The sequence below is a fragment of the Loxodonta africana genome, chromosome 16 (genome assembly GCF_030014295.1).
Source record: "Loxodonta africana isolate mLoxAfr1 chromosome 16, mLoxAfr1.hap2, whole genome shotgun sequence".
Lineage (NCBI taxonomy): Eukaryota > Metazoa > Chordata > Mammalia > Proboscidea > Elephantidae > Loxodonta > Loxodonta africana.
Window position 1 is genome coordinate 15,887,521 of NC_087357.1, and position 25,982 is coordinate 15,913,502.

A 25,982-nucleotide genomic window follows, 5' to 3' on the forward strand; every position below is an offset into this window, starting at 1 on the left:
TCAACTGGAAGACATCCATATCTGTGCCCATTCCAAAGAAAGGTGAGCCAACAGAATGCTGGAGATTATTGAACAACATCATTAATACCACATGTGAGTAAAATTTTGCTGAAGATAATTCAAAAACGGTTGCAATAGTACATCAGCAGGGAAAATCCAGAAATTCAAGCTGGATTCAGAAGATGACGTAGAACAATGGATAACGTTGCTGATGTCATATGGATCTTGGCTGAAAGCAGAGAAGACCAAAAAGATGTTTACTTGTGTTTACTCACTATGCAAAGGCATTAGGTTGTGTGGATCATAACAAATTATGAATAACATTGTGAAGACTGGGAATTCCAGAACACTTAATTGTGCTCATGCGGAACCTGTACATAGACCAAGAGGCAATCATTCAAACAGAACAAGGAGATACTGCGTGGTTTAAAATCAGGCAAGGGGTATGTCAGGATTGTATCCTTCACCATACTTACTCAATGTATGCTGAGCAAATAATTACAGAAGCTGGACTATATAAAGAATGGGCATCAGGATTGGAGGAAGACTCATTAACAACCTGCAATATGCAGATGACACAATCTTGCTTGTTGAAAGTGAAGCAGACTTGAAGCACTTACTAATGAAAATCAAACCACAGCCTTAAGTATGGATTGCACCTCAACATAAAGAAAACAAAAATTCTTACAGATGGACCAACAAGCAACATCATGATAAATGGAGAAAAGATTGAAATTGTCAAGGATTTCATTTTACTTGGATTCACAATCAACGCCCAAGAAAGCAGCAGTCAGTAAATCAATGACATATTGCATTCTGCAGATCTGCTGCAAAAGACCGCTTTAAAGTGTTAAAAAGCAAAGCTGTCATCTTGAGGACTAAGGTGCACCTGACTCAAGCCACAGTATTTTCAATCTCCTCATATGCGTGTGAAAGCTGGACAATGAATAAGGAAGACCGAAGAAGAATTGATGCCTTTGAATTATAGTTTTGGCAAAAAATACTGAACATAACACGGACTGCCAGAAGAACAAACAAATCTGTCTTGAAGAAGTACAGCCAGATGGAGAGACTTCGTGTCACATACTTTGGACATGTTACCAGCAGGGACCTGTCTCTGGAGAAGGACATCATGCTTGGTAAAGTAGAGGGTCAGTGAAAAAGAGGAAGACCCTCAACGAGATATACTGACACAGTGGCTGCAACAATGGGCTCAAAAACATCAACAATTGTGAAGACGATGCAGGACCGGGCAGCGTTTCATTCTATTGTACATAGGGTCGCTATGAGTCAGAACTGACTCGATGGCACCTAACAGCAACATTTCAGAGCCAGAGAAGCTGAGATTTAGGCTTGCCCAAAGACTTTCACCTAGAAAGCAGTGCACTGAGGACTTGAAATTGGCCAAAGGGGTCAGATACAAGTTCATTCCTCCTACTCTGCCCCAACCCCAGGACTCTGGCAGCTCCCTGCTCCTCAACCTCTGCCTCAGTGAGCATGGCTGTTATCAAACTGTTTTTGCTTTTTTCAATGTTAAAAAGTCTTGTCTGCCCGCCTGCCCCCCATACTCCTCCCAAGACTTGTTGATCTGATTCTGAAGCCCCTCGATCGTCGGGCTTCTCTACCCAGCCTGAGTCCTCCCCATGGGATCTTAGGACCAAGTGCTCGTTTGGCCAGTGGATGGTTCTTGGTATAAAATGTTTCCAGCAGCATCAATCACGTCATTATAACGGAACACTTCCTCTGGTCAGACTTAGCTGTTCAAAAGCCTGACTCACCTTTTCAGAAACCTCGTCTGGGCCAGGACTGGCCACAGATTCCCGAGACCTTTCCTTTCTCTCCTTCCACCCAGGAATGAGGGCGGGGGAGCTGGCCCAGGGAGCTTTCTTCTCCCCACAGACCCTCCCATTGGACCTTAGAATGAATCCAGAAAATGGTTTAAGTGACAGTCTTAACCCCCTTCACTCAAGACCCCTCTAAGAAAACACGTATTTCTCACTGCTTTGCCCCGACCCCCGTGAATCTGTAATTTCTAGTCTCGTCCAGTACTGGCCGTGACACAGCCTGAGGAGCTCTTAGATGCTACAGCCAATGTGCTCCCATGATGTATGGGTCTGATGACTTCACTTCTGACACCAGCCCTGAGACATCCTCGATTTGTATACTCAGAACCTCTGTTATGTCTGAAACCTCATAACCTTTTCTGAAGAACACATCGTACCTGTTCTGTGCTCTGGGAGTTTTGCAACAGCCTTTGGCCAAAAGCAACAAAACGCAGAGCCAGATCCCTATGCAGCCGAGCAAGCCCTCCCCGTGGCGCAGGGGTTGGAAGTGAGGGGGCCCTGTGGTCTGCACAGCCCCACCCAGGCCTTCCCAGAGGACAAGCGAGATGCTCATTTTCAGGGGCGGCCCCTGCTGAGACACGCTTAGCCATGGTAGTAGCTTTTGCAGGCACTCACTTGGGGTGGGGAGAGACCCCACAAGAGCTTTTGGAGCTGAGTACACATGCGCGGGGCTGTCATTCAATCCGTGTCTGTTACTCCTTCCACCGCTTCCTCACGTTTCCCTCAGCTCCAAATGGTCAACGGCCCCCACTAGTCACTGACTGATCAGCAGAGCGGGCCATCAGCAGCCACTCGCCACAAGGTACTACTAAGCACTTGAAATGTGGCGAGTCCAATGGAGATGCACTGTCAGTCAAAATACACACACTGGACTTGGAAGGCTTAGCAGGAAGAAAAAAAGAAAAAGAATGTAAAAATCTCATTAATGATTTCCATACTCATTATACTCATGATCATGATACATCATACTCATGATCATATTTACAGATACTGGGATAAATAAAACACATGACTAAAATTTCAACTCTTTTTTCCTTTTTTCCCCCAAGTATTGTCATAAACCCAATTTTATAAACAAGGAAACAGAATTGCAAGTTGAGAAGCTTGAATTTCACGCCCAGGCACTTTGAGCCTGAACAGATGAAAGCAGCCCCATAGGCCTTCATTCCATCCCGGTGGCTTCTAGAAATTTTTTAATTTCACACAAGTTTCACATTATCTTTCCGTTGGACAGTGGTGGTGTACACAGTGACTCTGACATAAACCATTGTTAGCTGCCACTGAGTCACCCCCAACTCATGACGACGCCACGCACAACACAAGGAAACACTGCCCAGTTGTGCACCATTGAACCACTGTGGTAGGGGTTTCAATGGCTAATTTTTGGAAATAAATCCCCAGGCTTTTCTGCCTAGTCTGTCTGTCAGTCTGGAGGCTCCACTGAAACCTGTTCAGCATCATAGCAACACACAAGCCTCCAGAGACAGATTGGTGGTGACTGTGTCTGGGCGAATAAGCTACCTGGGTCCAAACCTCAGCTGCACCATTTACTAACTGGTTGACCTTAAGCAGGTTTCTTTTCCTAGCTGTGCTCTGGCTTCCTCATCTGCACATGGAGGATAAAAGCACACACGCCCAGAGCTGGTGGGAGGACTCCATGACATCACATAGATGAGCAGTTAGCACAGTTCCTGGCACTCAGTCAATGCTGGCTGCCATATTCACTCAACAGATACTACTGATCTCCCTACTGCAGGCCAGGTCCTGTGCTGAGCCTGGGGGACACAACGATGAACCGTGACAGTCCTGCTGGAGTCATCCCTGATAAGGCCTCCAAGGACCAAGTTCACGTCTCAGCTTTCCTACTAACTGTGGGACCTTGAGTCAATCATGTTGGCTAGGATGGGGGCTCACTGTCCCGTCCACAGAGAGAAATGGAAATCCATCAGCACAGTGGAGCCAAAACAGAACAGGCACGTTTTCCAAACTGCAGGCATCAGGACTCGCTTTACTCCAGGACAAGGTACCTGGGTAATTTCATTTGCACCAGAGGCACCATCAGCGCCGTGGCCGGGGAGCCCAGGAGCGCAGCATTCCTGAACCTGGCCACTTGCAGCCCAGGAATGTGCGTGTGACTTGTCCCACCACCAGGCTCCACCTCTTTGTCCTCATTGCCCAGCCTCGGGGAAGGACCTGTGGGACCTCAGAGCATGGGTAGGGGAGGCTCAGCCTCACATTCACCCAAGCCTCAAGGTCAGCTGTTCTACATCATCTCCAAATGTGACCGCGCACTCTCGCAGAGATCAGGGTCACATCTGTCCCATGACAGGCCCGCCCTGCCTGAAGCACATCGTGAATTAGTACTTTTTATAAATGCTATAATTACCTTGTGACTAGAATAATTATATTGCTCTGTAGTTTTTGTTTAAAAAGAATCATCTCGATATAAAGGTAAACAGCTTAGAATACCACAATGTAGCCTTGTTGTGACGTTTCTTTATTTTTTAATGAATTGGGAACCGCAAAACAAAATCCAAACTCCGAAGCAGGCCAGGCTCCTCGCCACCTCTGAAAGACTCCTGGATATGCTATCTGTGCAGAGGGACCAGGTTCCAGGGGCACTTGTGACTGTCCAGGCCTAGATGAGGGACTGGATGTAGGTCAGCACCCGGCCAACCAGACCAAGCCAAGTGCCAGCTCCTCCTGGCCTCCGTGAACCTGCCTTTAGGACTACACACAACTGTTGTTCGAGAGACAAGCAGCTCAAGTGCTTTTAGAAAGACTCCCAAGAGCCTCCAGGCTATCACCAACCCTAGATCCTACTTGACCACTCCTGGGCACTCACCGGCCCTCCAGTTAGCTGTGTACTCAGCAGCTGAATGTAAGAGCAGGACACTGTCCGTGACAACCCAAGCCCATCCTGCATGCTCCAGGTGAGTAACCTGGACCCATAGAGACCCTCGGTCCATCTGTCCTTCAGTCCATCCACTCATGAGGCACAGTTTTACCAGCCCCCACCATGCCCAGGCCTGATCTAGGAGATGGGATCCTGTGGTCCCAAGACAGGACATGGTTCCTGCCCTCATGGCACATCCAGGCTGGTGAGGGAGACAAACCAGAACAGACAATTATCACACAGTGTGGTGAGTATGGCTGTGAACGGGAATGGGTGTACAACAGTGGGGACAGCAGAACTGAAGTCAGAGACATATCTCCCAGGGCATGACCTCGACATGAAGCCTGATGCACCTGTAGGAACTGGCCTGATGAAGAGCTGGGAAAGCCTTCCAGGCCCAGGGAGAGGTCCATGCAAAACAAGGCGGTGGGAGAACCCAGCACGTGCAGAGAACTAAGCCTGTTTAGGGACCAGGGTTTGAAGGGGAAGGAGTTGTGGCGAGGCCAGTGGCTTGGAGCAGGCAGCTCAGGTGTTAACTCTAGAAGACTGTGCAAGGTAAAAGGGGAGATTGGAAGGAGGCAGCCAGAGGCGGGAAGCCTGCGGCGGTCATCTAGGCAAGTGACGTGGACCAAGGCTGAGGAGAGAAAGGGGCAGATTTTAGGAGGGAAAACCAACGCTGTTAATGGAGGCAGGACCAGCTAGCTCATGAGAGGATTCCAGCTTTCTGGCTGGGTGACCGGCCTTTTCCAGCTGTGTTCTGTGCAACAAGACAACCCCTTGGTGATAAGAGGCTCACCTCTCCCGAATCTGCCCACAGGATCAGTGCGTGGCTGCCTGCTTCTCCTCCACTAGTTCACCGTAGGAGCATTTTTGTCGGGCTTCTCCACCAACTCAGGGGATCGAATGGCCTGCGGGCTGGGTTCAGGGATGGCAGTGCTCAAGGGCATGCTTCCAGTGGGCAGAGGCCCAAGAAGGGGCGGACACTCGCCGCCCTGGGAACACAAGGCAACCTGCCAGCATCAAAAGCCGGGCTACACTAGTGCCAGAGGCAAGCCAGATCCCTCCCGGTGAGGAAGATGCCACCGTGGGGAAGCTGCTCTGAGCAGCCTGGAGGAGGGCGGGGCGGAGCTGCGTGCACCACTTCAAAGCCCCACTGACAACACCAAGGCGAACCAGCCATCATCGCCTTCCCACCACCATCTGTCAATGTGTCCTACTGTGGTGGCTTGTGTGTTGCTGTGATGCTGTAAGTTGTGCCACTGGTATTTCAAATACCAGCAGAACAGATTTTAGCGGAGCTTCCAGGCTAAGACATACTAGGAAGAAAGGTCTGATAATCTACTTCTGAAAATCAGTCAGTGAAAACCCAATGAATCAAAATGGCCTGATTCTACTGTGCATGAGTTCGCCATGAGTCAGGGGCAACTGACGACAACAGGATCGAACCGGCCTATGCAGCCGGTTGTGGGACTCATCACCACCACCACCCACTACCATAACGTGCGTGCAAACCAGGCGACACCTTCCCCAGTAACAGAACAAAGACGTCACACTTTCCTGAGGCTGCTCCTCTTTTCACACACTTCCCTTCCACTTCACTGCCCCCTGGAAAACGGCGAGAGCACTTGACAAAACACCAAGCACTTACTGACGTGTGTGTCAGTGCTGGCACGAACACCTCCTCCTTACCCTACAGGGCTGGAGCTGGCCTCAGCCACAGAATGCCAGGGGCCACAGGCCACCACCACTCCTCCTCGGGAACCATGGCATCCTTCAAAGGGCTTGCCATGGACAAGGATGTAGAAGCCCCAGCTGCTACCACCGGAGTCAAGCCTATCTTAACCACCGCCCCTACCTCCTGCCAGGAGCGCACAGCCTTCCCCCTTCTGGGCCTTGTTTCATCAGAAAACCTGACACCTCCCTCCCCCAGGATGCTGGGCTCCATAAGAGAAGGAACTACCCAGTTCAACTTCCTATGACAAGCACCTAGCTCAGGGCTTGGCACCTAATACAAAAACCCGTTGCCATGAAGTCGATTCCAACTCATAGTGACCCTGTAGGGCAGAGTAGAACAGCCCCATAGCGTTTCCAAGGCTGTAATCCAAGACTGCCACATCTTTCTCTGTGGGTCAGCAGCTGGTAGGTTCCAACCGGCGACCTGTTGGTTAGTGGCCGAGCACTTAACCACTGTGCCATCAAGGTTCCTTTGGCACCTAATGCCCACTGCTATCGAGTCATTTCCCAATAGAGTTTCCAAGGAGTAGGTGGTGGATTCGAACTGCCAACCTTTTAGTTAGCAGCTGTAGCTCTTAACCACTGCACCACTAGGGCTCCTCTGGCACCTAACAGGAGACAGTAAATGTTGAGTGATGGGTGGAAGGGCTGGGGAAGTGGGAAAAGGGGAAAGAGGAGCTTGGATCCACTTCTTCAGGCAGACCAGATTCCAGACTGTCTCTTCAGGGTTCCCGTGACAACCCAGTGGGCAGCCTAGAAATGACCAAGCATCCAGCATTTCCCACGGGGGCCACGGGAGTTGTCTGTCTCTTTAAGGCCCCTGCGTGGGATACTGTAGCATTGGATATGTCCACACAGCTTGCCAACCCTATAGAACGTCAACACATCTGCCATTGCCTTGGGTAGGTTGAAGACACATGTGGACAGAAAGACAGTCCGAGCCACCCCTTTTGCTTCTCCAGCAGCCCCAAGCAAAGTGTACCTGCAGAGAGGTGCCGAGGCCAAATCAGGCCAGAGCCGACAGGGAGAGAAAGTGTTCCCCTAGAGAGGGCTGACGCTCTGAATTCGGACTTCTAGCCTCTTAAACTGTGAGAAAATAAATTTCTGTTTCTTAAAGCCACCCCCTTGTGGTATTTCTGTTAGAGCAGCACTAGATAACTAAGACAGGGGCTATAGGAGAATGGCTAGGGACGTCTATTTACAAACACCAAATCCTTGTACAATGGTACAACTACTTTGGAAAATAACCTATTGATTTCTTGAAAAGTTAAACCTATACCTACTATATGATCTAGCCATTCCATTCCTAAGTATTTACCCAAGAGAAAACAAAGTATAAATCTGTAGACAGATTTATACATAAATGTTCACAGCAGCTTTATTTATAATAGCAAAAAACTGGAAACAACCCAAATGCCAATCAGTAAGCGAATGGATAAATTAGGGTATAGCAATAAAAGGAATGGACCGTTGATACACACCACGAACCTCAAAATACTTACACTGAATGAAAGAAGTCAGGCAAAGAGGAGTAGGTGCTATATGGTCCTATTTACATAAAACTCTAGAAAATGCAAACTAACCTACAGCAAAAGAATAGTGGTTGCTTCAGGCCAGAAAGCGGTGGGGGGCGGGGGTGGAATTATAAAGGAGCATGAGGAAACTTTTAGGTGTGACGGGTATGTCACCAACTTGACTGTGGTGTCACATGCCCAAACTGAGTTCTCAAACTGTACACTTTAAATACGTGGAGTTTATTGTCTGTGCCTTATCCCTCAACAGAGCAGTGCTAAAAGAATGCAGATTCCTGGGTCCCAGGCTGGAACATCAAAGTCAGGAGGTCTGGGGTGTTGCAGAGGAGAGTAAAGAGTGGAGGAGTGCAGGTCTTCCCTGACACTTGAGCAGAGCCAGGGGGAACAGCCCGGGGATCCCGGGCCTCCGCCTTCCGCTTGCAGCTTCTGTGAGTTCACGGAACTTACTCCGGGCCCACTTGTCCACATCCTCACATATTTCTCCTGGGAAAGCGTGCGAACATCACTGACATTATTGTTTTCATTTTGACATCTGGAAACTCCTTCATATCCTCCGGAACTAGTTCGGAGAACCGTTTGGAAGTGAGGGAGTCACGTCGCTGGTCGGCAGCTTGGTCTCTATAACCCCAGAGAGGTGGTCTAGGAGCTCCCTGCAGGAGCTGGCTGAACTGATCAGGATGTCAGTACACCACAGACTGCAGCAACTACCAAGAGGACTCCAGCTGAGCCACCTTCTGGACCTGTCACCACCTAATTCTTCACCTGAGGACACTTAGGTTAAAAGGTCCTTCACTGGTCACGTGACCCAGAGGTTTGGCCAAGGAATCACCAGTTTTCCCAAAGCACAAGGACAAGAGATGGGAATGTGGCTATTAAGGGACACCAACTCAATTTCTAATACCTCAAGGCCCGATAAATGATAAGTCTGACATACATACAGTTACGTCTGTGTGAGTATTCTCTTTGTGGGTCTGTCTCTCTCACACATCCTCATGCTAAAAAAAGACAGGAAAGAAATACGGCTGGCGGTGCTAGTTTAGTGGGCTTAAGGGTTGTTTCATTCCTCGTAAAAAATTTTATGTAATGTGATTATGTCACTTTTGTTACTAAAAAAAATAATACATTGTAAGTCATACAACTCCATCTGCCAATATAAATTGGTACAGAAATGAAGACTGACATGATAATAATTGACCTTGTAGAACTCTAGTTAACTGCAACATGCCATAGGGCATTCATAGAAGAGCCCTAGATTAGAAGTTAAGACTTGGGTTTACATCCCACCTTGGTCTTAAATAGCTGGGTGCCTTTAGGCCCTACACTTGCCCTCTCTGGGCCTTGGTTTTCTCTCATGTTAAATGAGAGGGCTACACACCATCCAGTCTAGGATGTATCTCGTGCCTTCTTGTGGTTTTCTACTTTCCTCTGCTAGTTGTGTTGCTAAAATGTCAATTATGACTTCAAGAAAACCAAAAACACTTTCTGATTTCACTTTAAAAATGTATCCTTACATTAATACTCAGCCATGAAAAGGCATAAAGTTCTGATACATGCTACAACATGGATGAACCCTGAAAACACGATGCTGAGTGAAATAAAACAGACACAAAAGGACAAATATTGTATGATTCCACTTAGATGAAATATCTAGAATAGGTAAGTACACAGAGATAGAAAGTAGCGACCAGGGGCTGGGGAAGTTACTGATTAATGGGTGCAGGATTCTGTTTGAGGTGATAAAAGACGTTTAGAAATAAATAATGGTGACGGTTGTACAACACTGTGAATATAATTAATGCCACTGAATTCTACACTTAAAAATGGTTAAAACGGCAAATTCTATGCTATATATACTTAGAAAAAAACAGTTGCCATTGAGTTGATTCTGACTCATGGGGACCCCATATGTGTCAGAGTAGAACTGTGCTCTACAGGGCTTTCAATGGCTGAGTTTTTGGAGGTAAATCTCCAGGCCTTTCTTCTAAGGTGCCTCTAAGTAGACTTGAACCTCCAATCTTTCGGTTAGCAGCCAAGCGTACTAATCATTTGCACACATACCAGTATTTTTTTTAATAATCTGTCCTTTGCACCAGGCAGTGCCCTGGACTGGAGCTGCACACCCTGCCTGCAAAAGCCCAGCATAACCCACCTCTGGGGCTAACGTGTGTGAAACTTTAATCTGGCAAACGGAGGAGGAAGGGCACCGAGGCCTCTCTGAAGCCCAACCAGTCGGATTGTCTAAATGACTCAGTGTTGGGGCAGCTGTGGGAGTTGCAGCCCAGCCTGCTTCTTTCATACTGCCCAGCAAGATGGTCCCCAAACTCCATATGGCCCTCCCTTTCCTGTCCAATGCTGAATTTCAAAAGCTAAGTGTGTAACACTCATTTTTACACATGCTCAGCATCTCCCCGCAAATACTGCATTTTTATTCCAATGAGTAATTTCTGAATGCTTCCAAAAGCACCCATCTAGTTTCTTGGCTTCTCATTGGAGTCATCAGCCAGAAACAGGCAGCCAACAGCACAGTATGCTATGACTTCAAAACCACTGCAGTGAAGAGATCCTGCCCTGGTGAGTTCAGACTTGACCCCAGCTCCAGAGGATGTCGTTTATCTTAGGAAATAAAAGAGTGCCCCATATGTTTTTCTTCCTCTGTATCAAGTCTCCTTCACAGTAAAGTTTAAATAAATAAAACACAAAAGTGAAAGGACTGGGTGTCTCCAGGAAGTGGTAATGTAAACGGCAGTCTGTACCTGGAGGTCATGGCTTCCAGCCCTGCCCAGCTGACAGGAGCCAAGGTGGCTCCTATCCTGGGTTGCCCTGATATCTTTCTAACAGGTCAGGTACAGGTCACAGTCAGACAACCAGTCCAGGTCACTGCTTGGGGAAGAAAAACCAAAAATGCTGATCCACTGTGGGTCCTCATAGCTTCACTCTGGGTGGTTATCCCAGCTGTAACCTCAGCAACAGGCAGGAACTTTGGCTCCCGGCTCTGGCTGACGGCCACACCTGTTGTAATAATAACAGTTAGAGCTGCCATCTACAGAGGCTTACCAATGTGCCAAGAACCCTGCCCCTACATCTAGGCGGTCTCATTCAATCCTCCCCAAACTCAGGGAGGAAGGGACTACCATGAGTCCCATTTTACAGATAAGGAAACTGAGGGCTTCAGGGAGCTGGCATGTGGCTGGACCAAGATTCAAATCTCAAGTTCTTACTGTTTGGCAAAACGGTTCTCCTCGAGCAATTTAAAGCTAGAAGGGTCTTTGCAATTCCATAGCAGCTTCTTTGCTAGCCACAGGAACCTGCAGCTCACAGGGGCAGGAGATTTGCCCAAGGCCACCCAGAGAGAACCAGAACTGAAGCTGGACCCATGGGTGCTAACTCCCCTGTCAGTGTCCACCCAGAGGGTGCCAGCTTTGTTAAAGGGCAAGAAAGCCTGTCAGCCAAAGGAAGAGAGACCTAAAAGTGTAACTGCACTCAACAGGCAAAAAGCCACCACTTTTCCTCCTGTCGTATGCAGAATCTAGAGAGGGAACTACCCAGCCCGCACTTCAAGGGGCATGTCGGGGTTGCTGAATGAGACAGAGCCACCAGAGAGAACCACATAAAGACAGCTCCCCCGGTTTCCAACAATCTTGATGCCACCTTAAAAGGCCAACCAAACCCATTGCCATCAAGTCGATTGCGACTCATAGCAACCCTATAGGACAGAGTAGAACTAACTGCCCCATAGGGTTTCCAAGGCTGTAATCTTTACAGAAGCAGACCGCCACATCTTTTTCCCATGGAGGGGCTGGTGGGTTTGAACTGCCGAACTTTCAATTAGCAGCTGAGTGCTTAACCACTGCACCACCAGAGCTCCTTTAAAAGGCCAGGGTGCACAAAAAGACCATAAAGTATATGATTTCATTCATATAAAATGTCCAGAATAGGGAAATCTATAGAGACAGACAATTGATTGGTGGTTGCTTAAGGCTGAGGGTTGTGGGGGAATAGGCGGCAATAGCCAAACAGTACAGGATTTCTCTTTGTAGTGATGAAAATGTTCTAATATTGATTGTGGTGATGGTGGCACAAATCTGTGAATATGCTGAAAACCACTGAATTATATACTTTGAATAGGAGAATTGTATGGCATGTGAATTACATCTCAATAAAGCTAGTACGACGCACAGAATTAATGGACTTGGACTTGGAGCTTTACTGGCTTCTGGACGAAGCATAGGGCAAGCACCCTACAGGAGCCAGGAAACAGAAGTTACACCTGGAATCTCTCCCCATGTCTCCTACTGGTGTCTGTTTTCCTCCGATGTCATGTGTGGCTCCACCTCAGACTTTTATCACTTGAGAGCTCTCACTTTCCAGTCTTGTCAGTGTCAGACATGGCAAAAGTGTGGTTTGGGTTTATGGGTCAAAAGGCTGCCTCCCTTGCCAGGTCAGTGCTCTACTCTGCCTGTTGGCCTGGTCCACTCTACCCCCCACCACCCAATTTGGCAGCACGGCTGGGTTGGAACCAGTCTCCCATCTGACACCAATGGCTAACCAAGCTTTCCTTCAAACCAACCACCTCGGGGCCCTTATGAGATAAGCCCAGCTCTAACTAGCTTAAGAAAAAAAGAATGCATGTTATCGAGGGAAGGCTGCCCAAAAATCTCAACAAGCAAGGATGGTGACACCATTGAAAAGCCTAGGCAGATGGCTTGGCCCCTTTCCCATCATCAAACCAACCCCAAAGCCAGGGTTAGAAAGAGGTAGCCAATGGGGACCAGGACTGAGGCAACAGGCCCTGCCCTGAAGGTCATAGCAGGGGCCCACCCACACCTGTGGTAGGAGTGTGCCAGTGCTTTGAGAAAGCCTGGGGCTGGAATGGGGGGCGGTGGGGAGTGCCCTACCTCAAGCATCAATTTATAGCTAGCATGAGTTGACCATGGGTAAATTTACCTAAAACCATTTTGAAATGGTCATGTAGAGTCTGCATGGTTTCTTAAAGTCACCAATCCCCTTACTGACTGCATCAAGGCAGGTGGCAGAACTCTACAATGAAGCACCATCGGGAAGAGACCACATCAAAGTCCCCTTAAGCCACCAGTACCAGCCATGGCCCCCAACACCACCAGCCTTAGAACCAGTGCTAGTGGATGCATTTCAAGTGCCCTTTGTGGTTAGCGTGGAGACACCAGGGCTCCCTCTAGAAATTCACCTTCTGTCCACCCATCACTCCTGTAATCATCACCCCTGTAACCTCCTCCTCTCTGGCAGAGCTCCTCAAGGCTATGCGATCCCCAGTTCAGTTGTTTTTAGATTGTCGGGTTTTTTTTTTCTCCACTGATTAGTTGGTTGGTTGACTGATTGACTGATCAATTTTTATTGTGGTAGACATATGCAACGAAACACCTGCCATTTCAACATTCTTCATGTGTATAATTTAGTGGCATTAACTACGTTTATCATGTTGTTCAACCATCACTATTATCCGTTTCCGAATTTTTATATCACCCTTAACAGAAGCTCAGTGTCCCCTAAGCAATGAGCCCCCCTTTTTCCCTCTCTTCTACCTGCTTCTGGTAACCTCTAATAAGCTTTGGTCTCTTGTACACTTGCCTGTTCTAGGTATTTCGAATACACTACCCCAGTTTAGTTCTAATCGTATCCCGAGGGGTGGGATTGGTACAGAGCACACAGCATTGAAGGGGACCATTATCTTTGGTTTTATACCAGAATCCTAAAAGGTCCATGTCAGAAAGGACTTTGAAGGTTATCGGAGATGGAAGGTGCATTACTGCCAAGGGACCATCCAGCTTCTCCTTGAGCCCCTCTCATAACAGAAACCCGCCTTCCCTAGGGGCAGCTCAGGCCCCTCTGGAATGGTGTCTGGCCACTGGGAAGTCCTGCCTCCCTGTCACTCCAGTTCCATGAGTTGGACCACAGACGACATCAGCAATCCTGAGTATCTGAAGAGGTCAAGCCTTGAAATTTTTAGGCCACAATCACCTCCTCTGCTCCCCACTCCGTTACTGCAGTTTCTTCCAGATTCTGCTTTATTCCCAATGCCCTTTCCAAGGACTCCTAGCACTGGCATTTTCAGATGCAGCCCACCAGCCAGGGCAAGCCCTTTCTTGTGTGCCTGCTCTGTGCCAGGCCCGGCCTCAGCAACTTGCAGGTGCTGGCTCGGTATATGCTTACAATTCTGCAGATAAGAAACACTGAGGGAAGGTAAGTACCACACCCAAGTCACACAGGGGTGAGAGCAGAAGCCAGGTGCACACATAGGCGGGTCCCATTCAGCCTCAGTGCTCCTAGCTACCACCCTCACGGCCGTGCACGGGGTCCTGGCCACGGTCAGAAGGGGATTGCTGAGGGATGGAGTATCACTGCTACTTCCAAGAGGATCGCATCAGCTGACCAATGGACTGCCAGGTTCCCCTTCTGGGTAGAGTGGGTCCACAGGAAAGCCCACTCAGACCACTGAGAGTAAGGAGAGACCACCAAACAGGGCCCAAGACAAATAACAGTTAACACATGTCTACACCAGGCACCATGCCAGATGACTTATAAATATTAACTCCTTTAAGCCCCACAACAGCCCTATGGGGTTGCTGTCATCAGATACCATGAAGTCAGTCCCTGACGGTAACCCTATCCACACCCCAGTGAAACACTGGCCAGTCCTGCGCCCCCAAGATCCCCAGGATCGGTTGCGGATTGGACCGTTGTGACTCACGGGATTTCCCTTGGCTGATTTTCAGAAGTAGATCACCAGCCCTTTCTTCCTAGTCTGTCTTAGTCTGGAAGCTCCACTGAGACCTGTTTAGCATCCCAGCAACACACAAGCCTCCGCTGACAGATAAATGGTAGCTGCAGCATGAGGTACACTGGCCAGGAATTGAACCTGGGTCTCCCACATGGCAGGCAAGAATTCTACCACTAGGAACCATTTTTAGATGAGGAAACAGACACATAGGAGGTAAGCAACATCCCCAAAGTCACACAGTGACTGAAAGTGCCGATGCAAGGACTTAAGCCCAGGAAGCTAGCTCCAGAGTCCACCTGCTTAAACTTTTCACCAGCTTGCTTCTCAAACATCTGTTTCCCACCGGCTAGTCGACATCGCCTGCCGTCACCGCCGCGGGCAGCTGGACCTCTGCAAGGCGCCACGGGCCGGCATTTATGGTGTGAATCACTGCAATTTCTGGACCAGACAAGGTCTTCAGGCTCAAGGAGTTGAGCGCAAGTGCAGCCGCCCAGTCCGGCACCCCATACCTCTCTTTGTCGAGCAGACAGATCTGTATAGGCTAAACGTCTGTTTACTACAGCAAAACAAAGACAGCCCTGCTGGCAAGCAAAATCTGTAGGAAACACATGGTTTCTCCAAGTCTCTCTGCTGGCAAACAATGGAAGGGAAAAGGCCGTGCAGAGGACTCTGCAAAGAGAAACGGCCTTGTCGTCCCCCAACCTGCAGCCCCCTCCATTTGTGTTGGCAGCTCAAACCTCTACAGAGCCCAGTCCAGTGTCTGAGAGGGCCACAGGCTGCCCAGGGCACCCTCTGAATGACCAGCCCCCAGAGGGCATGGAGGATATGGCTGTCCATGTGTGACCAGGGAGGGGCTTCCGGGGGAAACTCCATCCCACACCCAGTGTTCAGGCGTCGGCACCTCCCCAGGGCCCACGGTCTTGTCGGACAGCCTGGGCCTTGCGAAAGGGCCTGTCTCCTATTCAGTAACTTCTAGGCGGGCCTGTTATTATTATTAACAAAGATAAGATTAGGACTAATAATAACACTCATGGTATTTCAATGTGTTGGTCCTACCCCATCAGCCTTGCTCTCTGAGGTAGGGAAGGGTGACTTAGTAAAACGAAAATGCCACATTTGTATTCTGCCAGAGCACTCCCTGGCCCAGAGGCACCTCAGAAGAAAAGCCTGGGGATCTCCTTCTGAAAAACCAGCCACTGAAAACCCTGCAGAATACAGTCCTACTCTGACACACATGCAGTTGCCAAGAGTTAGGGTAGGCTCAACGACAACTGGTACTGGTTTATTCCGCCAGAGATCCGCCATACCAATTTGCCCAAACGCAGGCAAGAGTTCCAAGGCCCTTCTTAAGTACTAAATGGTTTTCTCTTTGAACTGGTGTGCCGGGAACACTGCAATTTGAGCTGCTGGAAGGAAAATACCTATTGTTTTATATACAAAAACCATATTTAATGCTCTTAACCTCAAAGCTCTCAGAAGAACCCCCTGAAAAATCTCCTGGAGACCCCTCCCTCACCCCCAACTAATCAGTCCATTCACCAGCATCGGGGGTCCTCTGCGAGCCAGGCCTTGAGCTGGGGCTGGGGACTCAGCAGGCGGCAGCCCAGACCAGGGTCTGCACTGAGTACCTTACGTTCCAGTCGGGGAGCTGGGCAACACACAAGTAAACCAACAAATGTACAATTACAGATTTGGCGAGTCCTAAAGAAAATGAACAGGGGGCTGAGATTTAGAATAATGGGGCTGAGGGTGGGAGACATAAAAGAGCACAGATATTTAGACAGCAAATGAAGGTCTCCCTGAGAAGGTTATGTGTCTGCCAAACCCTGAAGGGCAATGAGGGCTCTGAAGGGTGGGGATGGGAGAAAGAGGGGAGGGGGTTTCCAGACAGAGGGAACAGCACATACAGAGGCACAGTCAAGCAACTCAAAGGACCGGGAAAGGCGGGAGGGTGGAGTGAGATGTGGCTAGCTGAGGGGACAGGGGCCGGGCAAGCAAGGCCTCCTTCCTCCCATCAACACTGAAGGTCCTCTTCCAAGGAGGTCCAGGGACAATGCCCGGAGAGCAGAATTTGGTAACTCATGTCAGTACTGATCCCTTTTATGGGATGGAAGCTTGTAATTCACCCAGCCAGGGCCTGCCCACAGAGGCTGTAATCACGTGAGCTGTTCTGCTCTCGTCACAGGACTAAACACCCAGTGCCAGGAGCCACAAGGAATCCTCGAGGACAGGTTAAGGGGTTACAGGACCTCTCAGGAAACCCCTTCCATAGAAGCTGGGACCTCGGGACACCCACCTGTACCCATTCATCCTTCTCACAGGAAGCAAGACACAACTATTATCTATTGTTCTCAAGCAGGTCACCCCAATTGTCAGAGAACAGGTCACACATTACAAGAGACAAGAAGAATGGGTCGGGTGTACAAACTTCCTGTGAAAAGTCCCTCTTTGTTTAGAAATGATGCTGGCTTGTTTCTATGCTTCTATTAGAGAACAAACAGAAACTTGCCCGGAAGAGTCTAGAATGAGGTAAGAAAGTTATGATCAGCCTGTAACCAAGGCCCCCAATTCTATTCTGAGGAAAGAGGTCAGTCAGAACACGATCCGCCCCTAGAAAGTGGCCTCCCAGGCTGCAGGTACTCAGCTCCCAAGGAAGGGCACACCCCTTTGTAAGTCACCCCCAGGAGTGATGCCAGCTGGGGCCCAGGCCCTTGTGGATGATTGATGAACCCCATCTTCAGGCCAAGGGCTGGGGGCAGGACCAGGATGGCATTTCACAGGGACTAATCAGAACCAATGAGGAGCCCTGGTGGTGCAATGGTTAAGCACTCAGCTGCTAACCAAAAGGTCAGTGGTTCGAACTCACCAGCAGCTCCGCGGCAGAAAAGACCTGGCGATCTGCTCCTGTAAAGATTACAGCCCAGGAAACCCTATGGGGCAGCTCTACTCTGTCACAGGGGTCAGTCGGTATGAGTCAGAATCAACTCGACGGCAGGTGACAACAGCAGTCACCACCACCAGTTGCCGTTGAGTCAACGCCAACTCACAGCAACCCTGTGTGTGTCAGAGTAGAACTGTGCTCCACAGGGTTTTCAGTGGCTGATTTTTCAGAAGTAGATTGCCAGGACTTTCTTCCAAGGTACCTCTGAGTGGACTCAAACCTCCAACGTTTTGGTTAGCAACCAACTGCATTAACTATTTGCACAAGCCAGGGACTCCTCATAGGGACAGCAAAACTATGTATTAGTCTCTCCTCAAAGTACTGAGATGATGGTGATAAGTGCAACTATCCACGACACTTAATTGACATTTATTACTGGCCACGCACTGTCTCAAGGGCTATGTGTACATATGTGTGTGTGGGTGTATATACGTATACATATTAATGTATATATATACATTAATTAAATCTCAAAACCCTATTACTGTCCCCATTTCACAGCTCATAAAAGAGGCTCAGAGGAATTAAAGAAATCACCCAAAGGCAATCCTCCTTGGTAGAAGAACTCCAATTCAAGCCCAGGAGGCCTGAACTTCTAACCACTAAGTCACACCCCAGCTGCTGCCATGAAAGGGTTTAGCCCAGGGATGGGGATTCGCTAATGCTGGCTGGTCCGAAGACATCCCAACCATCTGTGGAAACTAGTATACGAGGTCTGCCCAGAGGCAGAGGGAAGCTTAGGTTGGGGCTTCCCAACAGTGACTTCACTTCTTTGCATGGAAAACCACTGCATCCAAAAACGAAAAGAAGGCTGTGTTGGGTTTTGTTTTTACATTATCTAATTATTTCTACTCAATTAGCACGAAGGTTGTTTCAAAACTGGCTTTGCTAATTCCTTTTTCCCATCTGCTGCTTCAGAAGTAGGTGAGAGATAAACAACAACTGAGGGAGTTTCTTCATCTGTGAGCGCTCGAGAGTGGCGAGGCCAGAGCGCAGACGGGGCATGCAGTGAGCACTGGCTGGCGTCACATTTCCCTTTTGCCACCTAGAGACATCCCCTCAGGTCTCAAACCCCTGGGGGCTCCAGAGAGGATACTCATTTGCAGACCAGCCCAAATGAGGGCACTCTTTCTCCTCCACGTGTCAGCAGAAACTCAGTCCAGTTTTTACTCATTTCCTTAGGGGACCCCATTTCCTGTGAGGCAGCGTCTGGGTTGTGGACCTGGCTGGGCAGGAGAAGCAGGGAGAGTTTCTCAAGCTTCCCCATGCTTCTCAAGCTCACAATGAAAACCACAGCCCTGAAAACATTCCCCGAGGCCATCTCATCTGACCTCCTCATTTCATGGAGGATAAAACGCAGCCCAGAGGTCCCAGAGAAGCAAACCATTCTTGAAGAAAAAGAACAAAATAGGAGGCTTCACACTACCTGATCTTAGAACCTACTATACAGCCACGGTAGTCAAAACCAGTATAACAACAGATACATAGACCAATGGAACAGGATCAAGAATCCAGGCATAATTCATCCACCTACAGCCAGCTGATCTTTGACAAAGGACCAAAGTCCGTTAAATGAGGAAAAGACAGTCTTTTTTAACAAATGGTGCTGGCACAACTGGATGTCCATCTGTGAAAAAAAAGAAAAAAAAACAGGACCCATACCTCATACCATACATAAGAACTAACTCAAAATGAATCAAAGATCTAAATACAAAACCTAAAACAAGAAAGATCATGGAAGAAAAAATAAGGGCAACACTAGGGGCCCTAATACATGGCATAAATACAATACAAACCATAACTAACAATGCACAAACACCAGAAGATGAACTAGATAACTGGAAAAATTAAACATTTAGGCTCATCAAAAGATTTCACCAAAAGAGTAAAGAGAGAACCTAGAGGCTGGGAAAAAATTTTGAGCTATGACATGTCTGACAAGGATCTAATCTCTAAAAACTTATAGAATATTTCAACACTTCAACAACAAAAAGATAAATAATCCAATTTAAAAAATGGGTGAAGGATTATGAATAGACACCTCACCAAAAAAGACATTCAGGCAGCTAACAGATGCATGAGGAAATGCTCAGAGTCATTAGCCATTAGAGAAATGCAAATCAAAACTACAACAGGATACCACCTCACCCTGACATTACTGGCACTAAAACAAAACAAAACAAATATTGGAGAGGTTAGGGGGAGACTGGAACTCTTACGTGCTGCTGGTGGGAATGTAAAATGGTACAACTGCTGTGGAAAACAATATGGTGCCTCCTTAAAAGGCTAGAAATAGAAATACTATGTGATCCAGCAATTCCACTCCTATGAATATATCCTAGAGAGATAAAAGCCATCACGTGAATAGATACATGCACACCCATGTTCACTGCAGCATTATTCATAAGAGCAAAAAGATGGAAACAACCTAAGTGCCCATCAACAAATGAATGGATAAATTATGGTACATACACACACTGGAATACTATCCAATGATAAAGAACAATGATGAATCCTCGAAACATCTCACAACACGGATGAATCTGGAGGGCATCATGCTGAGTGAAATAAGTCAATCACAAAAGGACAAATATTGTATGAGACCAATATTATAAAAACCCAAGAAAAGGTTTACACACAGAAAAAAAAATCTTTGATGGTTATGAGGGAGAGGAGGAGTGGAGAGGGGAAATCACTAACTAGATAGTAGACAAGAGTCAACCTTGGTGAAGGGAAGGACAACACACAATATAGGAGAAGTCAGCACAACTTGACCAAGGCAAGTTATAGAAGCTTCCTAGACACAGCCAAACACCTTGAGGGATACCAAGTTATTGGAGCTGAGGGCTGGGGACCATGGTCTCGGGGGATATCTAGGTCAACTGGCATAACATAGTTCATAAAATGTTCTACATCCTACTTTGGTGAGTAGTACCTGGGATCTTAAGAGTTTGCAAGCGGCCATCTAAGATACACCTATTGGTTCCATCCTGTCCGGAGCAAAGGAGAATGAAGAAAACCAAAGGCAAAAGGAAAATGTCAGTTCAAAGGACTAATAGACCACAAGAACCACAGCCTCCACCAGCCTGAGCCCAGAAGAATGAGAGGGTGCCCAGCTACCACCACCAACTGCCCTGACAGAGATGGCAATAGAGGGTCCTGGACAGAGCAGGAAAAAAATGTAGAACAAAATTCAAATTCACATAAAAATACCAGACTTACTGTCTGACAGAGACTGGAGGAACCCCAGAGACTACGTATGGCTCCAGACACCCTACTAACTCAGAACTGAAGCCACTCCCCAAGTCCACTTTTCAGCCAAAGATTGGACAGGTCTGTAAAACAAACAACACACGTAAGAAACATGCTTCTTAGTTCAATCAAGTATACAAGGCCAAATGGACAATACCTACCCAAAAGCAAAAACCGAGAAGGCAGGAAGGGACAGGAAAACTGGATAAATGGACATGGGGAAACTGGGGTGTAAAGGGAAAAGGGGAGAGTACTGACACATTGTGGGGATTGCAACTAATGTCACAAAACAATTTGTGTACAAATTTTTGAATGAGAAACTAATTTGCTCCGTAAATGTTCACCTAAAGCACAATAAAATTAATCGAAAAAAAAAAAACTTGGCCCACAAGCAGTTGCTGGACCTAGTTGCTGTAGAACCCAAGACTGGTCCGGTACTTTTTTTTTCTACACCACAATGGTACCTTACAAGAGCAGCAGGAGGAAACCGAGTTGATTCTGGCAAACAGCAGCTGAAAGACCATGGGCAGCTTCTCCTGGGCCCTCAGGGGAGAGCCTGAGCCGCCCTTCCTCACCCTCACCTCTACTTCTGCCCATCTTGATTTGCCAACGGCAAGGGGCAATCATGTGCCTGCTTGCGCAGGGGTAGACAACTGACCCAAGAGACTCCCACCATTGGCTGGCTGGTTTCCGCAGCCTGGAGATGAGAGATCAGATGTGCCAGCCACCTTCTTCTTGTGGAACTCTGATTCAGGGACCCCCAAAAGCTTTGAGCACTCAGGTGTGGGGACATGAGAGCCACAGGGTCATGCTGCTAAGTCAGCGAGCAGCCCCTGAAATATGCAAAGAACAGCCTTCATTTCTTTTTTCCAGTTCCGTTTTGAGGCCTTGGGAGCCTGGCTGTCTTGAAATGCCTGTTGTACCTGTGCAATAAACCCCTTCAGTACAGCTGGCTCCTGTGGGGTTTTGCTCCTTGAAACGGAACCCGCCTAAATGGAACGTGGTTATTCGTCCTTGGTACAGAAAACACCATGGTGAATTCAACCTGGAAATCAGAACAGAGAAGAAGGTGGAACAGAGCACACAGGGTCCCTGTGGCCAGTTCAACTCTGTGGCCCTTGGAGTCACATTCCACATACAGCCCCTCCAGAGCAATCCCAAACAGAGGGTCTGGAGCACTTACACTGAGCCTAGACCTTGACTGGAGAAGGGATGAAAACAAGTGAGAAAGCCTGAAATAAAAGCGGTATGCCATACAAAGGAAGAAGAAGGATATCTCATCGTTTGCGGGGGTATGGATGCAACTCTTTGCAGCCACTGAGGCTCTCTGGGACCACAGATGACTGTTTAGAAGAAGCTTTTGAAACCACCAGTTACTTCTCTGCATTAAACTTTCCATGGCTCCCTAGTGCTAAAGCTCTACCTCCTCGCTGAGGCACCCAGGCCCTGGATTGCAGCTCCAGCCTTCTCTGCTCTCTCTTTCCCAATAGCCTGAGCAACCAGAAGGTCCTTGAACAGACCTGTTCTTTCATCCACAGCTAAAAAGAGAGGGCACTAGGGCCACCATTGGGTAAACTGATATAAGGCTTTGTTTCTTTACTTCCTCCAGAGACGTTGCCACCATCCTCAACCCCTAATTCAGGGCGCAGTCAGCTCAGCCTCCCAACTCAGGGTGGGAGTCCCCTTGCCAGGCCAAGGAGAGAAGCCATCAGCCTGATGCCCAGCTCATGCAATGGGCATGAACCCAACCCCTAGACAGACAAACTAGCAGTAGGTGCCATCTGAACCACCACCAGATAATAAAACACATCCTCCTGTCCACCCCAACCCCACCCACTGGCCAAATGCCAAGCCTAGCATGAAATCAGCAGAAAAGTTCCCTCTGGGTTTTCAACCAGGTTCGCAATAAGAAAAAGCAGCCAAGCCTCTTTGACATCATGTAGAATCTGCCTTCCTTGCTTCCGATCCCAGCCACAAGGATTGGCTAGCTCACTCCCTGGCTGACCTTCCGGCTTTAGGAGTTAAACTTCCTCACCATTGAGAACATACAAGTTATAAAAGGGAAGGAGAACCACACTGGGCAGTGGCTGAGTGTTTGGGAAGGGCTCTCTTTGTAAAACCACCAGCATTGTTTCTAAATGTAGGTTAAAAAAAAATCATACAGCTCAGGCCTCCAGCATCTTCAAATAAACTTCCCTAAAACAACAGCACGGCTGCTTCAGCCCGGACATCCTTGCTGGAGATGCTGGGATGCCCGGTACAGGCTGGCACTCCTCAGAGAACCTCTCTGTTTCTGGGGCCCTGACAGGTGGCTCAGTCACGGGCCAGGACCAGAGCAGAGCAGATCCCAGGGCCAGGCTTCCGTCCTGGGCAGGACTTCCTGGCATTAGTGTGGCTTGGAGGTCACCAGCGGTTCTAGGCTGAAGCCTGCAGGGCCCAACGTTTTCCTGAAGGTTTCAAAGGCAGCCCCAGAATGCCTGGGAATATGCAAATGTCCTTCTAGAGGAGGGGCTTGTTGCACCCATCCCAGAGGAGTCCATGCACTCTGATGGAGGTCAAGAACCTGGACTTTAGGTCAAAATCCTGGCTCCGTGCTAACCTGCAGTAGGCGCCACAGCAGAGGCCTTCTCCACTCTGAACCTCAGTCTCTTCATCTGTAAAATGAGGCTGGTGATGCCTGGCTCCTAGAGGAGCTAACAAGATGAAGCAAACTAAGGAATGGACAGCAGGGTGGACAGAGTTGGGCGCATGAGTGGGGTCTCAAAAATGATGTGTGCTGAAGGGGAGCAGTTTGAGACAGGAAACCTGTGTCTGATGCAGAAGGCTCCTGGGTTCCCAGCAGGACAGGTCTGGGGGTGGGCAGAGGCTGCAGCCTGCGAGCTCCCACGAGCCCAGCATGGAGTACAAAGGGATTCAAGTCATCTCTGAGTCTGTTCTCCAACCAGATGCTGAGCTCCCAAGGACAGGTCTGTGCCCTCCACCTCTTTGGACCCCAGCATCCAGTAAAAACTATTTTTGTGACTCTTAAGAACAGCAATTAATATTTATTAAGTGCTTGCCAGGGGCCAGGCTCTGCGCTAAACACATCATCTCCATAAGGCCTCATCATTCTGCCCATTCTGCAGATGAGGAAAGTGAGGCACAAAGAGGTTAAAGGAATCACTCAAGGTCACACAGCTATTAAGCAGTGGGTGGGAATTCAAACCCAGGTCACCTGACTCCAAAGAGGATACCATCTTCCACCCTACGGCCTCCACTCAACCATTTGCTGAATACATGTGGCTCTTCTGCTTTAAGGAGCCCTGGATTTGTGGTGATTAAAGCCCTCAGCTGCTAACCAAAAGGATGGTGGTTTGAACCCACCAGCCGCTTCACAGGAGAAAGATGCGGCAGTTTGCTTCTGTAAAGATTACAGCCTTAGAAACCTTATGGGGCAGTTCTGCTCTGTCCTATAGGGTCACTAAGAGTTAGAATTGACTTGACGGCAACGGGTTCTTCTGCTTTAACTGTGTTCCTTTTTGTCCCACTTAATCCATCTCCTCCATGACCCAAACTATGAACATGATAACCTCCCCTAGGCTTACAACCTTCGGCCTCACACTGTTTTGTGCTGGAACTGGCTAGTAGTAATGGGTGCCAATTGTGAGCATCTCTCCTCATCTCCCTGTTCAGGGATGGAGAGACTATTTACACCACGGAATGGGCAAGTGCTACCCATCAGGTTGTTGAACTTTTACCAGCATATCTCTGCCCTCACAGCTACTCAGATGGGTGAGCTCTGGCCTCTCTCTCAGGAGGTCTCTTTGAAATTATAGACTCAAAGCTGAAGTCACCCTTTCTGTGTGATTAGGTGTTTCTCTATAAATTCCAAAGCCCAGTTGTAAATCAAAATCAAAGAGACTCATGACATCACAGCTGTTCAGGGCACCCCTGGCATCAAGGAAAAGAAGGTAGGCACTGTAGCGGATACCTCCTATTTTAACATGTACAGAGCCCCTGTTTCAGCTGAAGAATTGACCTGCCCCCTGCTATGCAGCTATGCTAGGCTACCAATCAGTGCCCACCGCTTCCACATGACTCAGGCCTGTCCACGGTGACCAGTCCCAAGCACAGGCACAAAACCCAGCAAGGCCAGTCCAAATGCTTGAATGACATTTGACATATGGGTGCTGGGAGAGGAGGCCTTTCTTTGTGGGAAATGGCAAACTGTAAGGACACACAGCAGCCGGCCATCTTTCCCACGATGGAGAGGGATGAGCTGTGACAGGAAAAAGGCCAGCACTCAGAGGAAAGCAGAGCCGAGAGATTTGGGAAGGGGAGGCAGGAAGCAGAGAGGGACAAACAGCAAATGACATAACTTGAGCCCCATCCAGGAATGAACTTCCCAGATATGTGAGTCAACAAATTCCTTTTTTTTTTCTTTGCTTAAGCTAGTTGGAGTCGGGTTCCTGTCACTTGTAATCAAAAGAGATATGCCTAGTTACAGTCGTCTTGCTGACACGCAGAACCACCAAACTAAAAAATGACACAGAAACAAGTTGTAAATGCCAATGGAGCCTACTCAAGGCAGGATTCAAATAATTCATTTCAATAAAAAATATAGAGCCTGTGCTGCAATGGATCGCTTTTGTATGGCCTTTCTTGTCATAGTCTTGTAACTCCCACCCAAAGTGATTGGGTGAGACTATGCAAATAAGGTAACTGTAGCCCAGCAAGGGAACTGGTCACTTTTGCCATCTCGCTGGGCTTAAAAAGAGAGTCAATTCCAGAGCAGAAAGAGGATCTCACCACCACCAAGAGAGAAGAGCCAAGAGCAGGGCATGTCCTTTGGACCCAGGATCCCCGTGCTGAGAAGCTCCTGGAACCAGGAGACTGACAGAGAAAGAAAGAGATAGAGAGAGCTGTAACACTGAAGATGGCGAGAACCACCTACCCCTGTCTGCCAAGCTGATGACCTATAGATCAGTATTCCAGATGTCAAGAGATGTTCTGCAAAAAAGAAAAAAAAAAGCTGGGATTTCATGCTCAA

General features: G+C 48.3%; 1 protein-coding gene across 4 annotated transcripts in view; it reads right to left on the reverse strand.

Moving 5' to 3' along the window:
- GRK5 (G protein-coupled receptor kinase 5) overlaps positions 1-25,982 on the reverse strand; it is a 237,486-nt gene that overhangs the window by 167,413 nt on the left and 44,091 nt on the right. The gene's annotated exons all lie outside the window — the stretch shown is intronic.